This window comes from Rhinolophus sinicus, linkage group LG02 (genome assembly GCF_036562045.2).
Source record: "Rhinolophus sinicus isolate RSC01 linkage group LG02, ASM3656204v1, whole genome shotgun sequence".
Taxonomy (NCBI): Eukaryota; Metazoa; Chordata; class Mammalia; order Chiroptera; family Rhinolophidae; genus Rhinolophus; species Rhinolophus sinicus.
Window position 1 is genome coordinate 189,660,541 of NC_133752.1, and position 17,787 is coordinate 189,678,327.

General features: G+C 45.5%; 1 long non-coding RNA gene across 3 annotated transcripts in view; it reads right to left on the bottom strand.

The window, feature by feature from the left end:
* LOC109445769 (uncharacterized) overlaps window positions 1-10,740 on the bottom strand; it is a 132,183-nt gene extending 121,443 nt beyond the window's left edge. For 2 of the 3 annotated variants that reach the window (XR_012494098.1, XR_012494096.1), the window contains exon 1: window positions 3,231-3,663. This is a non-coding gene — a long non-coding RNA (uncharacterized LOC109445769). Of the gene's footprint in view, window positions 1-3,230; window positions 3,664-10,657 lie in introns of those variants that run through there. The other variant, XR_012494097.1, reaches the window with a different exon arrangement.
* Between the last annotated feature and the right edge of the window lie 7,047 nt (window positions 10,741-17,787).

Below are 17,787 nucleotides of genomic sequence, written 5' to 3' on the forward strand. Positions count from 1 at the left end.
ACATCCTAATGCATACACATGTCTACTCTGACCTTGTTTGACAAGAGCCTTCCAGGAATACTGTGGCCTCTATCCTCACAGACTGAAATGGGTTTCCTCGTCCCCTGCTTCTCTCTGAAGCCTTGGGCTGGGAAACGTCTGGGTCTTCTGACTACAGCAGATTCCTGTGCTGGGCTGTGAGTATAAGAGCTTCTGGGCGTAAGCCCAGAACCCCCTCATGTGCTAGTTATGGGCCAGAGGCACAGGTGTGAGTGGGCGCACTCTGGAGGCTTGCAAAGCCCTAAACCCGAAGAGACAGCTCCTGCTCGGGTCCATCCTCCAAATGAACTAAACCTGCCTCTTCCCCAAAGCTGTGTGTTAACTACCCCAGGAGGGCAGAAGAAATGGCTCCTCACAGGTGCCAGCTGGAGCCACAGACATGAAAAAGGCAAGAAAGTGGATGTGTAGTCTTGCCCATTAAATCATCCCTGAAAATAACCTATGTTTATTGGACACTCATTGGAGTTAGGCCCCATGCTAAATACTCTATAGGCATGACCAATCTCCTCTTTCAACAACCCAAAGAGGAGACAACTGTTAGCAGCACTCACATTTTACAGTTGAGAAAACCAAAGTTCAAATGGCTCGCAGGTGGTTTCACAACTGTAATGCAGGGACTCAGCTCCCGCTCCCCGCACAAGAACGCAGGATATGGTGAGGCCAAAAAGCAACGACAACGGAACCATAGAGACGTGGTTCATACCACTATATTCTCACTGGCCGCTGGTTGAGACACAAACGCAAACATCCGCCAGTACCCCAATGAGAGGTCTTCCTGCAGCCCATTCTCTCTGGCGGCCGGGAGAGAGACAGGAAGTAGGATCAACACGACCACAATCCACAATCCACTTGCCAACCACACTTGCTAGCAGCAATCCGCCATCTGCTTCCCTGCCAACCAACCAACGTCCTTGCCAGCGTAGCCACGGCAGTTATATTAGTGGCCAATGGCTCACTGGTAACAGCTGGTGGCCACCCAGCCACAGCAGACGGCCATCTGATTACAGCTGATGGCCACATAATAACTGAGCCAGCACCTTTGCACGGGAGGCCGAGAGCCTGGAAACTGCTCTCCTGGCTCTGTCCCCACAGCAACCATTGGCTGTGGACCACAGACCGGACCCCAGGTCTGTGTGACTCCTGAGTGTCCATGTCATTCTGCTGGAGTAAGAGTCAAGCCCAGGTTTGGTTGGCCAGGCCATCTATCTTGCGGAGCTTAAAAGCCAGGAATCTCAGAGTCGTGGAATTACACCAGGGCTTCTCAAAAGCTCTGAGAATGCAGGTGGCAGCTGCCCTAATGAGGGGAGCCACCCACAACCAGTAGGCTGAGCAAACCACCTGGCCCCCCACCGTCACCCAAGCAGATGTCTACCTCTCCCATCCCAATCTGTACCCATCTGACTCTACAAAAAGTCAACAGGCAGGACCTCTCTTCCCTTCTGGCCCCAGCAGCCAGAGCATCCACTAATTATTTATGTCACTGACTTAGCAATTGCAGCACACTGGGTCCCAGCCAATTGTACTTCTCTGGGCCTCAGCTCCATTCTCGGTGAAACTAAGAATCAGACAAGATGGATTCTGAGAACTTGGTCACCTTTGGCATTGCCAGATCCTCTGGAACATACTGTTCAGCAGAACGCTCTGTGATGAAGGAAATGTCCTGAATCAGTGCTGTCCAACATGGCAGCCAACAGCCACCCGTGGCTGTCGACACTTGAACCATAGCCTAGTGTGACTAAGGAGTTGAATTATTAATTTTACATGTTTGAATGATTTCCATTTAAATGGGCATATGTGTCTGTTAACTATCATACCGGAGACTGCAATTCGAGAATTAAGATAACCTCTGGGTCTCACAAGATACGGAAGCCCACGCTGTGTTACCAGTAATATAACTATTATAACCAATAGAGCACCACGGGGACGCTTGAGGGTCGATTAACTCCCCCACAACCTCTACCAGCCACCCCGCAAAGCCACCAGGAAAAAAAAATGTAAATTCTATGCAAACAGCCAACAACTTCAAAAATACAAGGTTGGACAATTTTCGCGAACTCATCCTAGAAAAAGCACTACATACCTCACTGCTGAATATCACTACGGTCACCTTCAAAGTACTCCCCTTGGGAAGCTATGAACCTATGCCAGCACCTAGTCCACCCATCAAAGCAATTCTGAAACTTTTTTTCTGGAATGGCCATCAGAGCTGTCATTGAATTACCCTTGATGTCCTGAATGTCATCAAAATGGCTTCCTTTCAATATTTCCTTTATCTTCAGGTAAAGAAAGAAGTCATTGGGGGCCAGAGCAGGTGAGTAGAGAGGGTGTTCCGATACAGTTATTTGTTTCCTGGTTAAAAACTCCCTCACAGACGGTGCCGTGTGAGCTGGTGCATTGTCGTGATACAAGAGCCATGAATTGTTGGCGAAAAGTTCAGGTCGTCTAACTGTTTCACGCAGCCTTTTCAGCACTTCCAAATAGTAAACTTGGTTAACTGTTTGTCCAGTTGGTACAAATTCATAATGAATAATCCCTCTGATATCAAAAAAGGTTAGCAACATCGCTGCAACACATTCGTAAATTTGTCCGACCCCTTATCTGCCTGGCTTCCCTGCATAAACACACGGTCCCTAACTCTTCCTGTGTGGCATCCTCCTGCAGCCACAGCTTGTCCCACTGATTCACCCTTTAAGTTTCCAGTCTTTTCACATCCATTGTCTCTTTGATTCTCACAATAGCTCCCTGAAGCAAGTGCCATTATTCCCATTTTATAAACCAAGAAACTGAAGCTCAGGACATTTCAAGGACTTCTTCTGAACCAAAGAAAGATTCCATTTCATACAATGAGGCTCGAGGCAATGAGTCTGTCCTCTCACACGTGGAGGTCACTTAACCTCTCTGAACCTCCGTACGTCAGTTGTACAGTAGGGACACTGCCTCCCACCTCAGAGGCTGTGAGGACAACACACGTGAGACAACACATGCCCAGTGGTGCCTGTCAGTGACATTTGTGCCACGAGTGTCACTTCCTTCCCCTTCCCTTTGTCAGTCAACTGAGAGAGAAAACCCACCGTCTGCCAGGCAGCTCCCATCATTGGTCTGGGTCCACTGCAGTTTCCTGCCCGCCCCACTCTCCATCTCTGACCTGTGCTTCCCAGACCTGCTGGAGACCCAAAACATACCAAACCCACCTGGTGAGGCAGGAGACAGAGGCAAGAAGAGCCATGCAGGTCACAATAAGAGGAATGAAGCCTCCCTCCCCAGGATGGAACCCTGGGCCAGATCCTCCCCCATCGTAGCCCAGACAGGCTGGAATGCTGCTCTCCTGAAGGCTCCACCCAAAGATGCCTCTCATGCCTCCTCCTTTAAGCAGGAACAGCTGCCACAGCTACAAGGAAGAGACATCTGTGCCTGTCCTCACCATCAACAGGCAGAATGAGCCTCACTAGCTTGTGTCTTCTTTCAGCTGCCACGATGATCAGTGCCATGGAAATGCAGCCACAGAGTGGCTCCAGGCACAGGTACCTGGAAATGCCAGGCATTCGCTGACCCAGGGACCAAGCACCTGGCCCGGTGTCACGAGCCTGGAGTCAAACCACAGAGGCCGGCAGAGAGCAAAATGAGATGTGGCCAGGATGGGAACTGTTTTTCTGGAAGGAAGTGAACATTTTCTCAAAATGGGCTCTGAGCCAAGCTAGCTTTTGAAATCTTATTCCTAAATCTTGGATCTCTAATGAAAAATTATATCAGTCAGGGTCTTGGCAGGAAACAGAAGCTCACTCAGCTGGTATTTGAAGATATTGTCAATAAAGGGATTCAGGTGGGCACACAGAGGTGGGCAGGACTCAGAGAACCACAGGGCACACCCAGGGGCTGACAAGAGCAGGAAGCTGGGACCACCCCTAGGTCTGAAGGACAAGGGGGGAAACCTACTCTCAGCGTCCATTTGAGAGCTAGAGCCTGCGAAATGGCCTCCTACATGCCACCAAAACCACAGCAAGCTGAGAGTTAGATGCATTCAGACCCCAACTTCTCCTCCCAGCCTCCAAACTGACTGAACCCAACCAGAAGTCAAAGGTCAAGAGCTCTGCAGGTGCAGGCCAGAGGCTCCTTGGGCACGGAGCAGGGCAGGGCCGGAGTGGAGATGGACATGGGCAGATGAAGAGTGTCTGGTGCAGAGGAAAAAGCTCATGGTTCGGGCACTACCGACCTGAGATCAGCTCTCAACTCATGCATACCAGGTCTGACAATTAAGTTCACAAACTCGTCCTACAAAAAACGCTACACACCTCACTGCTGAATATCACTACGGTCACCTTCGATGTACTCCCCTTGGGAAGCTATGCACTGACGCCAGCACCTAGTCCACCCTTCAAAGCAATTTTGGAACTCTTTTTCTGGAATGGCCATCAGAGCTGTCATCGTATTACCTTTGATGTCCTGAATGTCATCAAAATGGCTTCCTTTCAATATTTCCTTTATCCTCAGGTAAAGAAAGAAGTCACTGGGGGCCAGATCAGGTGAGTAGGGAGGGTGTTCCAATACAGTTATTTGTTTACTGGCTAAAAACTCTCTCACAGACAGTGCCGTGTGAGCTGGTGCATTGTCGTGATACAAGAGCCATGAATTGTTGGCGAAAAGTTCAGGTCGTCTAACTGTTTCACGCAGCCTTTTCAGCCCTTCCAAATAGTAAACTTGGTGAACTATTTGTCCAGTTGGTACAAATTCATAATGAATAATCCCTCTGATATCAAAAAAGGTTAGCAACATCGTTGCAACAAGTTCACGAACTTAATTGTCAGACCTCGTGTAAGCAAAGGAACACTAAGCAAATTCCTTACATTTTCTGAACCTCAGCATCCTTGTCTATCAATGGCATATTGTCTAATTCAAAAAATTAGAAATAATGATTGTAAAAGGCTCTTGGAGTGGCTGGCACAGAAGAGGTGGACAGTCAATGACAGAGGTGGCTGGAAAACCACAGGCTTTGGGATGAGATACCTGGGTTCCCTGTCCTGGTTCCATCACCCACCTCTGTGAGACTTTTGGTAATGTAACCTGTCTGGACCCAAGCAGGTCACCTGCTAAACAGGTATTATAAGGATACCTGCTTCAGAGGGTGATGTCAGCTAAACAATATATGGAAAGTGTTTAGCACAGTACCTAGCACAGAAAGTGTCAAATTGTCGCCATTACTATTCTCATTGCTGATAAAAATTGAGTAGAAACTACTTCTCAGGTATGCCTGGAAGTGTGTGCTTTCCACATTTTGATTTCTTCCTCTCAGCAGGTGCTGTTGAACTTGAATTTCACTGGTCTCCACTCAGCAGAATCTCTTCCATACTTGTAGTTCTCTCCAAGTTCAGACTCACAAGCCCAGGGACAGCCAGCTCATCAGTCTTGCCATAGACGTGGCTCCCACCCTCCACAATCCAGCTGTTCCTCCACCCAGAGAAGCAAGCAGCACTTCGCTGATGGATCATGGGAAGAGGCCTGGCTGGATGCAAAGAAGCTTGGCCCCTCCATGTCACGATAAATGTGATGATTTCCCTAAATCATGATGAGCCTTGAGATATAGCCCAGAAAACCTGGGCATTGATGATCCTTTCCCAGTTGAAGAAATGGACGTGATCTGATGCAGACTCACATCTCAACCATGTGCAGCTGGAGGCCTGGGCTGTTCTTACCCAACCTGCTGCCCCAGCACTTAGCACACAGCCTCAGTGACACACCTGAGCACCCACAATGTGCCAGGCCCTGGGTGAACAAAGCAGACACATCGCGCCTTCATGATGCTTACAGACTGGCAGAGAAGTCAAGAATTTTACCAGTAATTACAAATGTTCTAGCTATTATGAAAAGTAACATAGGAGTAACATCCATTGCTAATTAGGAGGCAGAAGATTGCAAAGGACCATCGTTCCCATCATTAGCAGAATAAACACCAGATAAACTCAATATCATACTTTTCTTTAAAGTCACCAATGAGTAGTAGATGAAAAGCAGTTTAAATGAACCAAATTCCAGGGCGGAGCAATACATTCTTCAGTAAGGAAAGAGCATCCACCATTCTCATACCTGAGATGACCTGATCTGGGTTTGTGTGGGCAGAGAAGTAGACCTGCCACATGCAGAGGAACTTTGCAGAAATAAGGATACACCAGAGAACTTTTAGTGACAATATTGGCTGCCATGACAGATTACAATCTAGAAGAGTCCAAATGCAGCAATAAATCTCTTAGCCAAATAGTTCTTTTCAATAGGAGTTGTGTTGAGTGATCAGCTGTGGAGCTGAAAAGCGAGATGGATCTTGCAGTTTTGGGCAGTGCTTAGGTGGAATCTAGAGATGAACTGAAATGAAATAAAACTGTAAGCCAAGACCCTCCTAGCCCAAATTCTGATAAGATCAAAGAACCATTCTCTCAGCAGTGGCAGCATAAAAAAATAGATATTGGGATAGAGGTCGAAGAGAGATCTATGTTATCTCATATGAAGCCATAGGTCAACTAAATTAAATTAATTAAGTTTCACCTCAGTCAAACTCAGCTTCATCATGGTGGGACCTGAATGATCAGCCTCTGACTCTAGCTTCCTGGCAAGAAAAATTGTGAGGTTCTCTACAAAAAAAAAAAAAAAAAGTGCATATATATATATATATATATATATATATATATATATATATATATATAAAATCTAGTTCAGTCCCTAATGTTCTTTTAATCAAAATGTCCAACACACAATTAAAAATGATGAGACATACATAGAAGAAAAAATGTGACCCATAGTCAAGAGAAAAGATAACCAATATAGATAGACCCACAGATGACCCAGACATGAAAATGAGCAAACAAAGACTCTAAAATAATTATTATAAACATGTTAAAGAAATTTAGAAGTAAATATATACAGAATGAGTAAGCAGATAGGAAATTTTATAATATAAAGGACAGGTGTATAAAAAGAACTAATTGGAAATTCTGGAACTTGAAAATACAATATTTGAAATGAAGAATTCAGTGAATGGACTTAACAACAAACAGGACTCAGCAGAAAACAGAATCAGTGAACTCAAAGAGCAGTCAATATAAAATACCCAAACTGAAGCACAGAGAAAATTAGATAGATAGATAGATAGATAGATAGATAGATAGATAGATAGATAGATAGAGATAGATACATATATAGATAGATACACACACACATATATATATATATATATATATATATAGAGAGAGAGAGAGAGAGAGAGAGAGAGAGCTGTAATATAACATTTAATGATCTAACATGTATAATTAAGAAGGTAAAATAGCATTCCACAGGAGTTTGTAACCCACCAGTATGTTCCCATCTCAAGTCTTTAAATGTGCTGTTTTCTGTGGCTGGGACTCAGAGAGTCGTATGCATCATACCCTCCCATCCTTCAGGGTGTGGCTCAGATGTCTTCATCACAGTGAGGTCTTTCCTGTCCATTCAATACAAAATTTACATTCACCTACACGCCCACTCATAGCTGGAATTTCTTCTCCCAATATTTGCTTTATTTTTCATTTAATCTTTATCACCATTAGCAAACTATATATTTTATTTATCTTGTTGGTTACCTCTTTACTCTGCTAGAATGTATGTTCCCTGAGGGCAGGAATTTTTACCTATTTTTTCAGTTCCCTGTTAAATCTCCAGCACCTACAACATAGTAGATATGCAATAAATATGACTGACCAAATAATAGTGAGAATTAAGCCTACTCAAAAGTAAAAGAAGGCATGTAGAAAGAGCTTTAGGCTGCAACTAGAAAGATGAGTGTATTAGGTCCCTTTTGAATGCAAGTGACAGAGATCTAACTCAAAATGGCTTAAGCAAAATAGAAAATGCATTGATTCATATAACTGAAAAATGTAGGGTTTCATGCTTCAGACATAACTAGATCTAGGTGCTGAAATGGTATTGCAAGAAATGGTCTCTCCTTGTCTCTAGGTTCTATTTTCCTCTGTGTGAGTTTCATTCTCAAGCAGGGTTTCTCCAGGGAGCAGTAAAGAAGGACACAGAAGCTCTAGCTTTGTGAGCTTTTAGCTTAACCACTCCAGGAGGAGAAACGTTCCTTCTGAATAGTTCCGGAAAAAATCCCAGTGCTACACTCGTTGGCCAGCTTGAGTCATTGTCAATTTCTGAGTGGGTTCACTGCAGCCAGGGACATGCAGATCACCAATTGGTCAGGCCTGGGTCATGTGATCACCCTTGGAATTGGGGTGTGGGCTCACTCCTACCAATCCACCTGGCCTCAGAGTGGGGGTTCCTCAAAGGAAAATCAAGGTGCAACATCGAGAAGAGGGAAGAAATGCTGGGCAGATAAAAATACATGTCTGCTTGTGTCACTATCATCTTGAATACACGGATAGAACAAGCAAGAATGCTTGAGGCCAGGGAGAGCATGAAGCATTTTAGGGAAAGAAAGTTCCATTCATTTAGGAAGAGCAAGGAGGGAGTGATGAGAAATGGGGAGGTAGATAAAGGCTTAACCTTGTGGAGTTTTATAAACCGTGTCTAGAAGTTTGGATGTAATACCAAAAGCAAAGGGAAGCCCTTGAAGCATTCAAGCAGGAAAATTTAAATAGTTCACTTGTTTTAAAGAGATCTCATTAACAACCCTACTTAGAATAGATCAGACAGGAATAAAACTGGAGCCAGCCACCCATTAGGTATTACAACTGTCCATAGGAGAGAGACGATGGAGATCTATGAAAGTGACAGTGGGAGTGGAGAAAGTAAAACGATGTGAGAGACAATTTGGACACCCACTTCAAGCATTCTCTAAACAGGACAGGATTTAGCAATAGCTTTCAAAGCCTTATCTGGAAGATCTCCAAGCTGTCTGCCACTTCTCTGCTCTTCCTTCCATGAGTTATAACAAGTCCTATCTCCTTCCCTTCCCCTCTTCTTCTCCAACCTCACTCTGGGGCAGAACCAGCCAAGCCTCCCAGCAGTAGGCCTCTGCTGTGACATCCATATGTAGACAAGCTGTATAAATTTGTGTGGGTAATAAAGGTAAGTGAGGAGAGCTCATGCTGGCGCCACCTAAGGCAAGCACATTGCCCTAGAGTCAAACGGAGCCAAGTTTCATTCCTGCCTTTGCCACTTATTAGCTGTGTGCCCTTGAGCAAGTTACTTAACCTCTCTGAACTTTCTTCATTTGAAAAATGAATATATTACATTAGTTAACAGAGCGCGTATGAGATTTAAATGACTTAGTGCATCTGAAGGCCGGGAGCAGCGCCTGGCACACAGAGCGAGCTCTTTGGAGGTGAGTTCCATTTTTCCTCCCAATCCTTCTTCCTTAGGGGCCTGAGGACCTATTTGCACCTATTTTCCTTTTTGACAGCACTCCTTCATCATGTCCCAGTTTTGTGGTACAATTTTGATAAATTATGTGCAAATAGTCACGAGTCATCTAATTCATTATGTTCAGCTTCAATGACAATTACTAACTGCTCCAACCTCCTGGCAGGACACCGCAGCTGTTGGGTAGCCCCCAGCTATTCGTTAGGCCTTACTGGACCGTGAGTTCATCCGTTGGAGCCAATAAGGAGGAAGCAGCATTTGTAACATAGGAGGTTAGAAATCCCTCTAAGTGCTGGAGCATTGGTTAGAGCCCCTAGATTTTGGGAAGTTACTATCAATCTCCCAAAACAAGCAGCTCTCCTCCACCCATTTTCACTCACACACAGGACTTACTCTGGCATAGTCATTCGCACTCCAGCTGGGGATTACAAAGTAGGGAATAAATAAGAAAAAAAATAAATAACTCAAAACCCTTGAGTGTGAGTATAACTTGTGACTTGCCTCTAACCAATGGGAGATAGCAAAGATGATGGGATACATATGATGTAACAGAAGTGGTTATGTGATGGTGACGCGTTGCAATATAGTGATCATCTTGGTGGAATCTCTCGCCCTCTCCTGGTGTTGAGAAGGCAAACAGCCAAATTAGGGCACACATTATGTCAAGGAACCACAGGCAGACGCGAGGAGCTGAGGGCATCCTGCACTCACGGCCATCAAGAAACTGAAGTTCCCAGTCCCGTAACTCCCAACACTAACATCTACCAAGAGACGGGTGATTTGGGAAGTGGCTCCTTCCTCAATCCAGCATCCAGATGAGAACCCAGCCCTTGCCATTAATTACCCTAATTACAGTCTCTCGAAGGACCCACCTCAGCTATGTCCAGGCTCCTAACCCACAGAAACGGTGAGATAATGAACATGATAGTTGTTTACGTTTATAGTAATATCATTACACAGTAATGGATAGCTGGTATATATGGTTAAGTGCTAAATGAATGAGTGAATGACGCAATGAATCAAAATTAGAAAAATGTTCTCATCAGCACAGGGGCAGACCAAGACAGTTTGATTCAACACACATATATCTATTTTAAGCTCTGTTTATACAGACTGCTAGCTAATTATGCTGAGAGCTGGTGAGGATGGTTCATTAATCAGGGTAGGCCAACCGCTGTAACAAACAACCGCAAAACCTTAATGAGAACTAACACAATAAGAGTTTATTTTTCACTCTCATCAGAAGCCATGTGGGTTGTAGAGGAATAAGAAGGGAACTGACCTCTGCTCCGTGTAACCAATAGGTGACTCCGGCTCCTGCCATCTGTGGCTCCCTCATCCCCTTCAGAGTCTTCCTCTGTATCCAGCTGGGAAGAGAGAGGGCATGGAGAACCACAGGGTGGCTATTTAATTAGGAGCAAGGCCAGGAAGTGGACAAGTCACTTCTGTCCTCTTTCCTTGGCCACACCTCAGTCACGTCAGCTCACTTGACTACCGGGATACTGCCAATGAACGTAGTCTACCTCATGCCCATAGGAAAGGGAAAGGGATTGGTGAACCCGTACTTGTCTCTGCTCCAGAAGGGCAATCTGTGAAGGTACAAGAATAATTAAGCACAGCCTTGACCTCAAGTAATTCCTAACATACTGAGAAAAACGGGCAAATAGCAATTAATTGTAACACATGGTACAATACGAAATATTCCTGAGAGATGGAGAGACAGGAGGACAGAGATGGAGGTAATTGGGTATAACGGCAGCTTGGCGCTAAGGCTCAGCTCTTCCTTTTGTTGACTTTATGACCCAGGTTTATTTACATACCTTCTCTGAGCTTCTGTTTTCTCACATTTAAATGTGAGAAAATGACTTCACCTCTCAGTGCCTCAGTTTCTTCACCTATTAAATGGAAATACTATTGCCTCCCTCAAATGTTTGCTATGAAGATGAGATAATCCAGGTATATAAAATGCTAAGCATCATATCTGACATATAGCAGAGTCTGGATTAGCTATTATTGTTCATTATTATTACTATTATTATTATTATCATTGTTATAAAATGTTGGGGTCCAAAAGAATTTGGAAGTGCTTAAAACTATATAATGACTTTTTCTCTATGCAGAGACAGTGTTACACGGTCCAAGTGCTTTGGAAGCTCAGAATAAGAAGAGATTAATTCTTACCCTTGGAGGTTAGAATGGGCTTCCTGGAGGAGGTGGCATTTAAGCCAAGCTTTGAAGGATTGGTGCTATTTCACTCCGTGGGCTGACAACCAGAACAACCATTCCCTTCATCCCCTGGGGGCACAGATGAAATCCACAGAATTCAGGAGAGGCTGAGAGGCGACAGTGGGCACATTCGTCACTTCTGATTAGAGGCAGGGGCCCGCCCCCATCCATCTTTTCTGTAACTTGGATATTTTAAACAGAGCTTTAAAAAGAAGCACCAGATGATGTAGCAGGTAATAAACTTACAGAATTCATTTCCCCCAGGAAGCTGCTGAGGTGGAAATTTTAAATCATTTCCCATAAAGCGTAGTTAAATTCACATGTGATTGATTCCTAATGGATTATCAAAGCCTGTTAGGAAGCAAATTATTAAACTCTAGGGTTGAAGTCCTGGAAAACAGGTGTACTCTCATATGATACTTCTCTCTGCACCTCTGACATGGACAAAATATTAGGCTGCATATATGTCTGGGTTGACCCACTGTGACAATTCAGTTAGAGAATCACTGCAAGGAGATATATGAAACAGCACTTTGGACCAGGAAGGGCCAGGACAGGGCACCTGTGCCCTCGCTGCCCCTGACAGGTTCGTGGCAGACATCACTAATCCATCACAGCACCATTTCCCTCAGAGCCTCATTACAGCTCCAGACTGCTTCCCAGCATAGTCACTACAGGGCCATCCCCGATAGACGAAAACAAGGTCCAGGGAGTAGAAGCAATTAGTCCAAGATGTTTGTCCCAGGGCTATCCCTTCAAAATCTCTAGACAGGCCATCTAGTGTGGGACTCAAAAAAAATCCAGGTGTCCATGCCTCTATGCCAAGTGATTGAGAGACACGATCCTGCAGCATGATGAAAAGAGGAAGAGCCTTCCCTCCTTTCGTCTTCATAAACCTGCTATTCACTTTATATCGCGGAAGTCTGGGCTTAGAAGATAATAATACATGAGAGGGGGAGGAGGAAGAGGAAGAAGATGAGATGGAGAAAGGATGAGAAGGAGAAGGAGGTGGGAGAGGAGAAAATCTCTCATTTTACAAACAGCTTTATGTCTATGACTGCTACATTTACCTCACCACGAGTATATCCCAGCTTCATAAAGAAGGAAACATGAGGCCTGAGGAGGTGAAGTTACTGGCGAGGGCCACACAGCTCCTAAGTGGTAGAGCTAAGGCTCAAACCAGGCCTGCTGCACCTGTGAAGCTCATTTTCCACTCCCACAAATGAATCCATTTGGAAGCAAATCTCTCTCCTTGTCTAGATCTCAGACACCCGGTCCTCCACGTGGCTTGAGAGGGCCAATCCGCTAGACCAGACCCTGCCTCCTGCTGACGTGACTTATTCCCTTGGCCCATGCTGTTTCATCCCTGGCCCTTCCGCTGCCCAGAGAATGAAGACATATTTGTTGATGCACTAGCTGAATGTCCTTCTGTGGCAGATGATGATAGCACTCGGGTACCAGATGTCTGCCATCTCCCAGGCCAGATCTCTGTCCCTCTCTAAATGATGATATCGGTACCACTAGAAATAACCTAATTTACCAACTGCCTATTATGGATCCACCCAACAAATATTTATTGAGTGTTTACTATGTTCTGGGCCCTAGGCCAGGCCCTGGGGACGTAGCAGTGACAAAACAGTTTATGGAGCTTATATTGTAGGGGGCGAGGATAAATAATGAACATGTTTGTAGATAAATGAAGAAAATAATTTCAAAGGTAAAAAATATGATAATCCGTGTCATCTGATGGAGAGTAACTGGGCAATTAAGTAGGGCAAGTCTACTTTAGACAGGCCGCTCTGAGGAGGTGACTTTTAAGCCACGGCCTTCAGGATGAAGAGGACCATCATGGAAAGTCAAAGGTGCCAAGCAAGAGAGCTTCTGTTCCAAGAGTGGAAGGCAGGCAGAAAGCTAGGGCAAGAGTTGTTATCCCATTTGAAAGATGAGCAAACGGAGGCCTGGAGAGTTGGAGCAACTTGTCTAAGATCTCACAGGAATTTTAAGGGGCATAAATTAAATGGACAACCCCCCCTTCAAATGGATTGTGATGTTGTAAATGGTTTCCCCAGGTCTTTGTCAGAGAGCAGCCTCTCTGCAGCCCAGTGTTCACCTCTTCTCCCAACTCAGTCCCCTCCCGGGTCTTTAATCTTCCCAGAGTAACATCACAATCAACTCCCAGGCGACTGACTGCAGTACCACCCGCTGGAGACCATAATCTGAGCAGAGGCTTCAAGAAAGGGGAGGAGACACTGTCTGCATAGGGGCGTTCCTTTCTGCCTGCCGACGTTCTTCTCCAGCAGGGACAAGAGCAGAGGAAGAAATGGCGCATCGAATGACAGGAGCAACGAGACAGGTGGCTGGTTTGTTTTTCCAAAAGCGTCAGCCGATCTCAGGAGCTGGGCTAGGATTCCAGTGTGCGATGTCTGTTGGGAGAAAGTCTTCTGTGTTCTCTTCATCTTAGTTCAGCAGACTATTTCCTGAGCAATTATTTTATCCCTTCCTCTGGGCTCGTCCCTAACCTCGAGAACAGTACCTGCAGCCAGGAGACACCTAGTAAGCATCATGGGATGAATGAGCAGGGTATATACAGTAATAGAAGGATGCAGAGTGCATAAGCCCACTCATTCATTTGGTGGTTATTTAGGAATAAACACCGCCTGCCTGGTATGTGTCTGGCACTCTGCTAGACATGAGGTGGGAGGAGATATTATAAAAGATGGAAACGATGTGTCTGGTCATGGATTCACTCACTCACCTATGCTGGGCACCTGGATTAACATTTCACGGCCCTTTGTATTTACAGGGCTTCATTGTAGAACCATTGTAGAGCCATTTAAAAGCAGGCTTTGGAGCCAACTCTGAGTTAGAACCAGGCCTGACCATTTGCACAACCTGGGGCAAGTTATTCAGCCTCTCTGTCTCCATCAGAAAAGTGGGGATAATAATACATTTCATTCTGCGTTGCTGTCTTTCTCCGTGGAATAATGTGTGGAAAGGGCTGAGCAGAGATCCTAGCACATGGTAAATGCTCCATAAGTGATATCTATAATGTGTGTTGTTTTTTTATCTTTCCACCAATTCTTTGAAGTAGGTATTTTGTCCCCATTTTGCAGTGCTGTAAGTCATGGAAAGTCACACGGCCCAATGTCTCGAGGAGACAGAACTAAGCTGGAGCCTTTCATTGCCAGCCATGGCAATGACCCGGTGGCTCAGGTGGTTGGAGCTCTGCACTCCTAACGCCGAAGGCTGCCGGTTCGATTCCCACGTGGGCCAGTGGGCTCTCAACCACAAGGTTGCCAGTTTGACTCCTCAACTCCTGATTTGACTCCTAGACTCCTGCAAGGGATGGTGGGCTCCGCCCCTGCAACTAAGATTGAACACGGCACCTTGAGCTGAGCTGCTGCTGAGCTCCCGGATGGCTCAGTTGGTTGGAGTGCAGACTCTCAACCTCAAGGTTGCCGGTTTGACTCCCGCAAGGGATGGTGGGCTGCACCCCTGTAACTAACAATGGTAACTGGACCTGGAGCTGAGCTGCGCCCTCCACAACTAAGACTGAAAGGACAACAACTTGAAGCTGAACGGCACCCTCCACAACTAAGATTGAAAGGACAATAACTTGACTTGGAAAAAGTCCTGGAAGTACACACTGTTCCCCAATAAAGTCCTGTTCCCCTTCCCCAATAAAATCTTTAAAAAAATAAAATAAAATAGAATGGACATTTTAACATTTACTGCCATAGGCTGCTCACAGCCAATCAGAAATGGGCTCTGTCCTTGGAACGACCCAAGTCAAAGGAGGGCTAAACGCCATGTTCCACGAGGACAGTGCCTCTAATGAGCTTGTTTGTTGTGTGTTCCGCAGGGCTAGCACAAAGCATGGGCACCATGTAAACGGAGAGAGTGGGTTGTGGTCGGGCCTCCTGGACACAGGGAAAAACATGAGCGACATCGTGGAGGCATGAAACAATGGGGTGCATTCAGAAAACTGGAAGTAAAACAACTAGAAGGTATGTCTTCACCTATGAAGGGACATGGGGTCGGGCAGAAGAGGCAGGGGCCCTGACAAGGACGGAGAGGCAGGAACCTGTGGACCATGCTAAGGACCTCCCCTTCCCCACCTGGTTCCTTACCTGGAGTTTTGTACCAAGTCTGTTCACAAGGGGTTTGGAGTAGACACTGTGAATTTTCTACCCAAAGGCTATGTATAGCCAGTTTCTCCTTGTCTTCCTCTATTACAGAGGCTGAAAAGCTAAAACAACTTATTTGCCACCGGCCTGAAGAGCTATGGACACAGTTCTGGCCTGTGAGAGGTAGCAGATTCCCTGGGAATCTTTTCCTTTCTAGAAGTCATGCGTGCATATGTGCATATGTGTGTGTGTGTGTGTGTGTGTATGTATGCACGTGTATGCATAAGAGTGTGTGTATGTGCATGGACATGTGTGTGTATGCGTGTGTGTGCATGTGTGGTGTGTATGTGTGCACGTGTGTGCGCATGTGTGCTTGTGTGTGTGTTGCTCTTCCCCCCTTTTTTCCCTACTGGAAGACTGCAGGGGATACAGCAGCCACTATGCACCTATGAGGTGACAGTGTGAGCGTGTAGGTCTATGCGAGAAGGAAGGTGGAGCTCTTGTTCTATTTCACCAAGAATCCTTCATTTGTTTAAACCACTATGGAGGGTTTTGTAGCATTTGTAGCCAAAGGCAATCCTAGCACATGCAAGGACTTGCTAGCCAACCCATCTAGGTAGCCCCCGCACCCCACAGCTCCTTGCTGATTTCCCTGCCCCCTCGTCCCCTTTACACCAACCTTCTAGACGATTCCAGCTGGAGTCATCAAGATGCTCCCCTGCCTGTCCCCACAGGATTTAGACTTCTCTTCACAACCATGACCCTGGCCTCATGACCAAGATATTTCCTTTTGCCTTCTGACTGGAGCACAAGGAGTAATTTCCTTATCAGGATGAGACTCAAGCAGAAATGACGTACACTTGGTGTGGCCTCGATTTTGTGGTTTGGCTAATGCCGTCTCAGGCCCCCAGCTTCCTGACTGCTGCGTCTGCCATGCTGAAAACACCACAATTCCTGGAATTTCAGGCTTCAGCGGGGCCTTTCCGGGAATCGTGCAGTAGCAAGAGCAAATCACAGTATGTTTATCTTATGCCTTTTCTTTTCTGCATTGCCATGAGGATAATTAGGATTCTGATGGCATTTTTACTGTACTTTTTTACTTCCTCAATGAGCTCTTTCAAGCCAAAGGGACGGACCCAAGGGAAGCCGTACATGGAGCTTCTGCCGTAACAACAGACCAGAAAAAGAACAGAGAGAACCAGCCCGTCCTGTCACCAGGGAGACCAGAGGAAGGCTCCCCTGTGTCAGGGAAATTTACAAAGACTTGGAAATGAGCAAAGTCAAGTACCTGGCGTCCTTTCAATGGATTTCTGGGTATTAACCAGTAGATCTCGGGGGATTATCTGCTCCAACCAGGGTGAGCACTTTTGACAGATTTTAATCAACTAGGCTGTTTTAGAGTCATATAGAGGGGACAGTTGTAGGAAACTCAGAGTAATGCAAATGATTCTTGTCCGTGGCAATGAAAACGAATTTTACCTGGTAGAGATATAATTAATTTCTACCCGGGAGGAAAAAAAATAACCCCAGCCATTACATTTTATTGCCCAATAGCAGTGGTGCCCAGGATGCTTTCAGGGAGTCTGTTACGTCAAAACTATTTTCATAATAATTTTAAGGAATCATTTGCCTAATGTTCACTTACTTTCTCACAAGCATAGAGTAGAGCTTTCCAGAAACTACATGACTTGTGATGCTGCTATCATTGCTCTAACAGTTAATGGAATGTGTACTTGTTGACGCATATGTTTAAAATGTTCTCGGTTTTAATTTCTAATATGGCAAATATTGCTCGATATAACCCACATAAACAAAAGCTCGTGAGGTCCTCAATAATTTTTAAGAGTGTAAAGGCATCCTGGGACCAAAAAGTTCAAGAATTGCTGCCCTGTAGGATATTAACTAATTTTGGGTCTATTAGCAAAGTTACTTCAGGTACCTGACTGGTGTGTGTGCGCGTGTGTGTGCGCGTGTGTGCGTGTGAGTGTGTGTGCGTGTGTGCGTGTGTGCATGTGTGTGTGTGTGTGCGTGTGTGTGCGTGTGTGTGGTGTGTGTGTGT